Below are 9446 nucleotides of genomic sequence, written 5' to 3'. Positions count from 1 at the left end.
TTCTCAAACTAGCTTTGTTACACCCACCTCTGCTCAAGGACATGCCCTTCTTGCCCCCATCCTGCTGTCTGGAAGAATTCTGAATTTAGAGTCAGGTTGCCTTACCACTCTCAGTACACCTGACTAATACACCCCTGGCAGATTTTAAAAACACACCCAAGACCACCACCATATCAAGAAGCCTTCCCTTTTCCAAAGACAATCATCCTTCCCTGAGTGCTCATTGCACCTTTTCCTGCTGGTTCTATAATCTTGAAGACAATTTGGCTTCTTTAAAACCGCAACACTTAATATATGGCTGACACTTAACAAGTGATTACATGAATGGAGAAAACTGTCAATCTCTAAAAAGGGAGTGATGCTCAGGTGGCCTCACAGATCACATGATTCATTCTGCCTTTGGCCATATTCACTAACCAGAAATTGAGGCTCCCAAACTCCTCCAAAGGAGTGTACTGTTGAGAATTAGAAAACCAAACTAATAAAATCTCTGTGAAAGGTCTTAAGCCAGTAAACACCCTGTAATATGAGCGACTAAGAAGAAGCTCCACTAGGAATTAAATGATAGATTCTAAATAATCACTTAGGCTTAAATCCACATATACATGGCCAATTAATTATAGTACAAGGGAGCTAAGACTATAGGAATACACAGTCATCAATAATGCTGTCCTATCGAGATAAAGGAAAAAAATGGCTTAATGGGAGCAGTGGATTTGTAGTGCCAGCCCCGGTGATAAACCTTGTAATAATTAAAATAATGGGAGGGCCAGGTAGCAGAATGTGTGGTAGAGCACACATTACTATGCACAAGGACTGGGATTCAAGGCCCAGGACCCCACCTGAGGAGGGGACCTTCAGAAGCAGTACTGCAGGTGTTTTTCTCCTGTCTCCCTCTTCCCTCTTAAATTGTGTCCAACAACAAAATGTCCACCAGGAGCCAAGTGGATTCATCATGTAGGCACTGGAGTCTCAGTGGCAAAAAAGATGGAGCTGAGAATAGTGACTAGTGATCATGGGTCCCCTAGCATTCAGCACAGACACCTAAGAAATAGAAACTAGGGCCACTGAAGTAGCTCACTTAAGATAGCTGCTGCTTTGCTATGTGCACAGCCTAGCTTTAATGTCCCCACATTTGATGGTCTCTTTCCATCTCTGCCTGGATACCTGCTAGTCTGGCCTTAGTCTACTTTATCATTAATCCATGCTACCTTCAAAGTGACATCAGATGAGAAGAGTTAACTGGGGGCTGGTAAGAATACATAGTGGTTATGTAAAAAACTTTCCTGGCAGGGCCAAGCGGTGGCACACTGGGTTAATAGCACCCACCAAGTACCAACCACAAGGATCCAGGTTCGAGCCCCTGCGCTCCAGACCTGCAGGGGTTTCACTTCACAAGCAGTGAAGCTGGTCTGCAGGTGTCTATGTTTCTCTCTCCCTATCTCCCCTTCCCCTTTCAATTTATCTCTGTCCTATCCAATAAAATGAAGGGGAAAACATGGTTGCCAAGAGCCGTGGATTCCTAGTGCAGGCACCAGAACCAGCAGTAACCTGGAGGCAGGGGAAAAAAAAAACATACGGGAGAGGGTGAATGAGCTGCTAGAAGCAGTGGAATCATCAGACACCGACCTCATGCATAGACTAAAAAGGGGGCTGGGTGGTGGCGAACCTGGTTGAGCACACATGTTTAAGTGTACAAAGCCTGGTTTAGAGCCCCCAACCACCACTTGCAGCTTCCCAAGTGGTGAAGCAATGTTGCAGGTCTCTCCCCCTCTCGATTACCCCCTTCCCTCTCAATTTCTAGCTGTCTCTAGCCAATAAATAAGAGTAAAGCTATTAAAGTGAATGTAGATAAGGAAGAGAAGCACCAACACCAGAATCTATTTAATATTTTTTATATTTATTTACTTATTCCCTTTTGTTGCCCTTGTTTTATTGTTGTAGTTATTATTGATGTCGTTGTTGGACAGGACAGAGAGAAAGAGAGAAATAGAAGGGAAGACAGAGGGGGAGAGAAAGAGAGACACCTGCAGACCTGCTTCACCACCTGTGAAGCGACTCCCCTGCAGGTGGGGAGCCTGGGGCTCCAACCAGGATCCTTGCACCAGTCCTTGCGCATTGTGCCACCTGCGCTTAACCCGTTGAGCTACCGCCCGACTCCCACCAAAATCTATTTAAATAGATGTAGGGGTAACACCAAACCAAAGCCTGATAAAAGGAAAAGTCACTCCAGAAAAACTGTAGAAAAATAAACTAGGGGCCAGGTGGTAGCCCACTGGGTTAAGCACACATAGTGAGAAGCATAAGGATCTGGGTTCGAGCCCAGCTCCCCATCTGCAGGGGGATATCTTCAAAATGGTGAAGCAGGTCTGCAGGTGTCTTTCTCTCCCCCCCTCTGTCCCCTCCATCTCTCTGTCCTATAAAATGAAAAAAAAAAAAAAAAGCCTCCAGGGATAGGGCCGGGTGGTGGCGCACCTGGTTGAGCGGACATGTTCCATTTCTCACGGACCCAGGTTTGAGGCCTTCCTCCCCCCCCCCGTAGCCAGGGGGAAAGCTCTGCAAGTGGTGAAGCAGTGCTGCAGGGTGTCTGGCTCTCTCCGACCTCCATTCCCTCTGCATTTCTGGCTCAAATAAAGATAATAAAAAATTATAAAAAACAGGTAGAACACATTCTGCTATAAACTACATTTTGGAAGAAGGAAACTATAATATTCTCCACTAAAAATAATTCCTGGGAGTCGGGCGGTGGCACAGTGGGTAAAGTGCACATGGCGCAAAGCCCAAGGACTGGTGTAAGGATCCTGGTTCGAGCCCCAGGCTCCCCACCTGCAGGGGAGTCACTTCACAGTCAGTGAAGCAGGTCTGCAGGTGTCTGTCTTTCTCTCCCCCTCTCTGTCTTCCCCTCCTCTCTCCATTTCTCTCTGTCCTATCCAACGACATGAATAACAATATTAAACAAGGGCAACAAAAGAGAAAATAAATATAAAAATATTTTTTTAAAATTCCTATGGGGGTATAGCACAATGGTTATGCAGAGAGACTTTCATGCCTGAGGCTCTCAAGTCCCAGGTTCAATCCCCCAAACTGCCATAAGCCAGAGCTGAGCAGTGCTCTGGTTAAAAAAATAAATAATTCCCGTGGGGCAGGGAAGAGAGCGTAATGGTTGTGCAAGCAGACTCGCCAGTGGCTCAAGGTCTCAGGTTCGATGCCCCACACCACCAGCATCAGAGCCGAGCAAGTGCTCCGGTCTAATAATTTACAACAACAACAACAACAATACTAAAGAATCCCTGCGGAACCAGCTCAGCACCGAGAGGCGCAGCGGGCTGCTGGGCACCGGCGGCAGCGGGGAGTCGGCGAAGCAGCATCGCTCGGCGCCTGCCTCACCCCGGCGGCCGGCACCGGAGACACCTGCGCGACAAACCACTTTCTGGGCTCCCGCGAGGCGCCGCTCCGCGGCCAGGGGCGCCGGTGCCGACAGGCGGAATGACAGACGGACGGGCGGACGCGGGCGGGTCGGGGCGATGCTGCGGGTGCCGGGCCCGGGGGACGACGCGCTCGGCCGCCCTCACCCGCCCCCGCCCGCAGAGCAGCCCGAGGAGCCCGCGGCGGCGGCCAGGGAGGCCCCGCAGTCCTGCCCGGCTTTCCACCTCGCGCAGACAGACGGATGGACGAGAGACGATGACACCGGAGCTCCCCCCAGGGGCGTCAGGGCTCCGGCGACAGTCCCCGCGACGCCCCCCGCCCCCAGCAGACGCGGAGTTTTCAGACTCCGACTCCCGCCGCGCCGCCGAGACCCCCGGCCGGGCAGGAGCGCGGCCGCCGCCAGCGGAGGAAGGAAGCGGACAGCGCCGCGAGGGAGCCGGGCGCCAGGCCCCAGGGACCCCGCGCTGAGCCGCGGAGCCAGGGCTCGTGGGGGCCGGGGGCCGGGCAGCGTCGGCGGCCCCGCGGGGACAAGGCAGAAGCCCGGGCGGCACGAGGAGGCCCCGCCGCGTCTCCTCACCTCACGCGGTTGCTCGGGCTTTGTCACAGCCGGGCGGCAGCCGCCTCAGTCGCGGGGGCTCCCGGGCGCCGGAGAGTCCGGAGAACGCGCGGGACGGGACGGGACCGGACGGGACGGGACGGGACGGGACGGGGCGGGGCGGGGCGGGACGGGGCGGGGCGGGGCGGGGCGGGGCAGGCGAAGTTCCGGAGAAGCCGCGGGCCACGACCTTCCGCGCTTTACGGCCCCCAGCAAGGGTACGCCGGCGCGTCCTCGGCTCCGCGCACGCGCGCCGCCCCGCCCCTGGCACGTGGGACGCGGTTCGCGGTCTCGCGAGGCCACGCCCTAGGGGTCACGTTCCCTCCCACCCTGTGCGGATACGGCCGTTCCTTGCGATCGGGGCCCCGGGTCCCCTGCGCTCCGCAGCTGGACCCGCGAAGTGGGGCGCGGGCGGCGCCGGCCTGGGTTCTCTCGAGCCGTTTGCCCGGTGCGGCCCCGGGCGCAGCACCTGCTCGTGACGGCCGGGCAGCCCGCGCGGGCCGCTGGGCGGGGCTCGGGCGCGCGGGGCCTCCCGAGGGGGAATCTCGCGGACGCGCCGCGAGTCGCGCTGCCGATGCGGCCAGACCTGGGGAGCGGCCTCGTCCTCCCTGCGCTCCTGCCCCGCCGGGCGGCCCCGAGAAGGAGCCATTCGCCCTGCCCGGGCTGTCTCATCGGCCCGTTCTTCTTCCTTCAGAGACTGTTAAGCGTGGAGGGACCCGCTGCCTGTCTTCCTCGCTAGATAGCGGCCCGGCCTCTGCCCACAGAGCCGATGGTTTCTCTGCGTTTAGCGCCTCGTGCGGTTCACTGGGCGCGGGCGACGCTGGTGACACTTGTGCACGTGGGGCCGCTCTCTGCTCCCGGCTTCCTGGCTCCAGCCCATCTCACCAGCAGCCACGTTGTTTGTTTTTTGTTTTTTTTTTTCCTCCAGGGTTATTGCTGGGCTCGGCGCCTGCACCATGAATCCACCGCTCCTGGAGGCCATTTTTCCCCCTTTTTGTTGCCCTTGTTGTTGTACCTCATTGTGATTATTATTATTGCCATTGTTGATGTTGTTCGTTGTTGGATAGGACAGAGAGAAAATGGAGAGAGGAGGGGAAGACAGAGAGGGGGAGAGAAAGACAGACACCTGCAGACCTGCTTCACCGCCTGTGAAGCGACTCCCCTGCAGGGGGGGAGCCGGGGACTGGAACCGGGACTCTAACGCCAGCCCTTGCGCTTTGCGCCACATGCGCTTAGCCCACTGCGCCACCGCCCGACTCCCCAGCCACGTTGTTTTTAAATTGCCACCAGGGCTACTGCTGAGGCTTAGTACCTGCGCAATGGATCCACCACTCCTGGAAGCCATGTCCCCTCTTTTTATTTATTAATTTGATAGGACAGGGATAAATTGGGAGGAGGGGGACATAGAGACAGACCTCAAACACTGCTTCACACTAGTGAGTCTTCTCTCTGCTGGTGTGGGCTGGGGGCTTGAACCAGGGTCCTCGGACTTGGTAGTGTATGTGTTCAGCTGAGTGCACCACTGCCAACCCCCCCTTTTTTTTTTTAAACAATTTTATTTATTTTAGACAGGCAAGGAGAAAGGGCTGGGTGGTGGTGCACCTGGTTGAGCACACGTTATAATAAGCCAGGACCCGGGTTCGAGCCCTAGGTCGCCCACCTTCAGGGTAAAGCTTTGCAAGGGGTGAAGCAGGCTACAGGTTCATAGTTTTAAGTATTTTGTCCAAAGTGTACAGTTGGTACTTAATGGGGAGGTGAATCAGGGAATTTCCGCCTTCATAATGAAAGTCAATATCCCACAAAACACTTAAGCTTTCCAACCAGAAGAGTTCCCAATTTTTAAAAATTTTAAATTGTTTTAATCATCTTTATTTGATAGAGACAGTCAGAAATTGAGAGGGAAGGGGGGGAGATAGACAAGAGACACCTGCAACCCTGCTTCACTTGTGAAGCTTTCCCCCTGCAGACGGGGACTGGGGGCTCGAACCTGGGCCCTTGAGCATTTTAACAGGTGTGCTCAATCAGGTGCGCCACCACCTGGCCCCAAGTTCCTATTTCTTTTCCTCTCACCATACTGGAGGAAGCTTCAGCGCTGTGGTATCTTCCCTCTCTGCCTGTGTCCCTATCTGGAGTGAATTTTATTTTTGTCATCAAGTGGGTTGGCTTTTCCTTCACATAGGGAGACAGAGGCAGAGTGGTTTTCTTTTGTGCTGTCTGGGACTCACAGCGACCAAGTCAGCACATCAGTGGTCTCTGTTAGGTAACAGAGCTACTTGAGCTTTTTTTTTTTTTTTTTACACTAGGTGCCAAAATCTTTTTTGTTTTTTAAATTTCTTTATTGGGGAATTAATGTTTTACATTCAACAGTAAATACAATAGTTTGTACATGCATAACATTCCCCAGTTTCCCATACAACCCCCACTAGGTCCTCTGTCATCCTTCATGGACAAAATCTTGTACATAAATAGCAGCATTATTTAGAATCGCTAAAAAGTGGAAACCCAGATGCCCATCAACTGATGGATAGACAGTTTAGAGGCCAGAGAGGTGGTTCAGAGTAGAACACATGTTTAGCAAAGATCGGGCCCTAACTTCAACCCCTACATCATATATGCCTGGAGTAGTACGCTGAGCTCTCTCTCAGAAAAAAAAAAAAAATTGGATACAGAAAAATCAAGAGGAAGAGAGAAATACACCTACATCCTTGCTTTACCACTTGGGAAGCTTCCTCCATGAAGGTGGGGACCCAGGGCTTGAACTTGGGTCCTTGCACATGGTAATGTGTGCTTAACTAGGTGTGCCACCACCAATCCCTAAAAATAAAATTTAAAAAATTTAAGCTTTAGCGAGTCAAGCAGTAGCACACTGGTTTAAGTGCACATAGTAGAAAGTGCAAGGACTCAAGTGCAAAGATCCCCAGTTCGAGACCCTGGCTCCCCACCTGTCTCTGTGAAGCAGGTGAAGCAGGTCTATAGTTGTCAATCTCTCTCCCCATTTCCCTTTCCCCTCTTAATTTCTCTCTGTCCTATCCAATAAAAATGGAAAAAATAAAAAACAAACAAAATAACCGGCCTCCAGGAGCAGTGGATTCGTAATGTTGGCACCAAGCCCCATTAATAACCCGGGAGGCAGAAAATAAAAAATTGAGAGAGAACACAAAGGATCAAACTTGGGACCTCATGCTGAAAGTATACCACTTTATATCTACTGTGCTGTCTCCTGGACCATAAAAAAGAATTACTTTTGGGGGGGAGGGGAGGGACAGAGAAGTTGAGAGGGGAAAGGGAGAGATAGCTAGGGGCCAGGTTGTGGAGCACCTTGTTGAGTGCACACATTACAGTGTACAAGGACCCAGGCTCAAGCCCCCAGCTCGTCACCAGCAGGGGGAAAGCTTTGGGAGTGCTGAAGTAGTGCTATCTTTTCCTCTCCCTCTATCACCCCCTTCCCTCTCAATTTCTAGCTATCTCTATCCAATAAAGGCAACATTTTTTTTTCTTTTCAATGCAGAGGTCCCACCCTCACCCTCAGAGCCTAGACTAGGGGCTTTCTGAGAGTCCTGGATATTGGGGTTTACCCACATGACAACTGAGTCTGCCCCCCCCTCCCCGCAATAACAGAGGAGTCAGACATTGAACCCTTGGTCCTAGGACCATGAGGAGGGGCTCAGCTTGAGAAGTGTACAACCTAGTACCTGGGGCTGACAGGCAGATGGGAAACCAAGGAAGGCTTCTGGGAGGAGCCACTGCATGTGAGCTTAGTTGGGCCCTAAATTTCTGGCTGCTGCTCTTCAGCCCAGGTGAGGACAACCCCCTCCCCCAATTTCAAATCTTTTTTTTTTTTTGTAAATCGAAGTGGGGAGGTGCTGCCCTCAGATTTTGGTTTAATCAGGGGACCCATCAGGAAGCAGAGTGGGCTGGAGAGCAGCAGGCACACTTGGGACACCCTTCCTATCCCACCGCCGCCAAAAGCACAGGTACCTGTGCGTGGGAGCTGGGGGGGGGGGGACAGGGACTCAGGAGTAGAGTCTGATAAAAGTACCATTCTCCAGATGTTTGGGCTGAGTCTGGGGATTGGAGGGTGAGAAGGGCTTTCCTCCTGTAGGTAGGGACCAGGGGCTAGAACCTGGGTTCTTAAGCATTGCAACATGCTCTCAACCAGGTGCGCCACCACCCAGCCCCTAAAATTAAATAATTTTATGGCCCTAGTAGCCACCACTACTGCAAAGGGTTCTCTTTTTTGATGTATCTACCTTGGATGTAGGCAGAAGTTGAGAGGGGTGGGGGAGAGAGACATCTGTAGCTCTAACTCAATGGTCATGAAGCTTTCCCCCTATAGTTGGAGACTGGGGGCTTGAACCCAGGTTTTTATGCATAAAATAAATCTGAAAATAGGGAAGTCAGGCAGTAGCGCAGCAGGTTAAGCATACATGGCTCAAAGCACAAGGACCAGAAAAAGGATCCCGGTTCGAGCCCCCGGCTCCCCACCTGCAAGGGAGTCGCTTCACAAACGGTGAAGCAGGTCTGCAGGTGTCTACCTTTCTCTCCCCCTCTCTGTCTTTCCCTCCTCTCTCCATTTCTCTCTGTCCTATCCAACAACGACAACATCATTAACAACAACAATAATAAATACAACAATAAAACAAGGGCAACAAAAGGGAATAAATATATATTAAAAATATCTGAAAACAGGGGTCAGGGTGGTAGCACAGCGGCTTAAGCGCACATGGTGCAAAGCACAAGAAGCAGCCTAAGGATCCTGGTTCGAGCCCCCGGCTCCCCACCTGCAGGAGAGTTGCTTCACAAGTGGTGAAGCAGGTCTACAGGTGTCTCTTTCTCTCCTCCCCCCCGTCTCCCCTCCTCTTGATTTCTCTCTGCCATATCCAACAACAACAGTAGCAATGGCAACAATAACGATAACAAGGGCAACAAAATGGGAAAAATGACCCCCAGGAGCAGTGGGTTTGTAGTGCAGGCACCGAGCCCCAGCAGTAATCCTGGAAGCAAAATAAAGAGACAATCAAACATTAAGACCACGCATGTGTCCCCAGACCTAGTTCTTTACCTAGTTCTGGCTATCTAAATGCGGGTGTTAAACCAAGAAAAAAAAAAAAAGAGACAATAAAAAAAAACCTGAAAATAATTGAATTGCTCCATATCTTTCCCAAAACCAAATCTTACCTGTCTTTTCCATTTTGGTCATCTAAGAGTTTGTGCAGCTCGTCTCATTGTAGTCTGCTTCCCAAATGACCACTGAAGTTGAGTGCCTCTTTGGGTACTTACCGATCTTCTGGATGCTGAGTATTCTGCTGATTTTTCCAGTGGTTTGTCTGATATTTTCTTAGTGACTTGCAAGTCCATAGTCTACATACAACCTCCCAGATGGCTGATATGTATTCTATCTTCCACTCCATAATTCTTTCCACTG

General features: G+C 51.8%; 1 non-coding gene across 1 annotated transcript; it reads left to right on the top strand.

The window, feature by feature from the left end:
* Positions 1 to 9014: 9014 nt before the first annotated feature.
* On the top strand, positions 9015 to 9116 carry LOC132537335 (small nucleolar RNA SNORA72). The gene has a single exon (XR_009548783.1). It is a non-coding gene; the product is annotated as a small nucleolar RNA SNORA72 (small nucleolar RNA).
* The last annotated feature ends 330 nt before the right edge of the window (positions 9117 to 9446 follow it).

This window comes from Erinaceus europaeus, chromosome 2 (assembly GCF_950295315.1).
Source record: "Erinaceus europaeus chromosome 2, mEriEur2.1, whole genome shotgun sequence".
Lineage (NCBI taxonomy): Eukaryota > Metazoa > Chordata > Mammalia > Eulipotyphla > Erinaceidae > Erinaceus > Erinaceus europaeus.
Note: the sequence above shows the minus strand (reverse complement) of the source record. Positions and strands in the feature narration are given on the sequence as shown.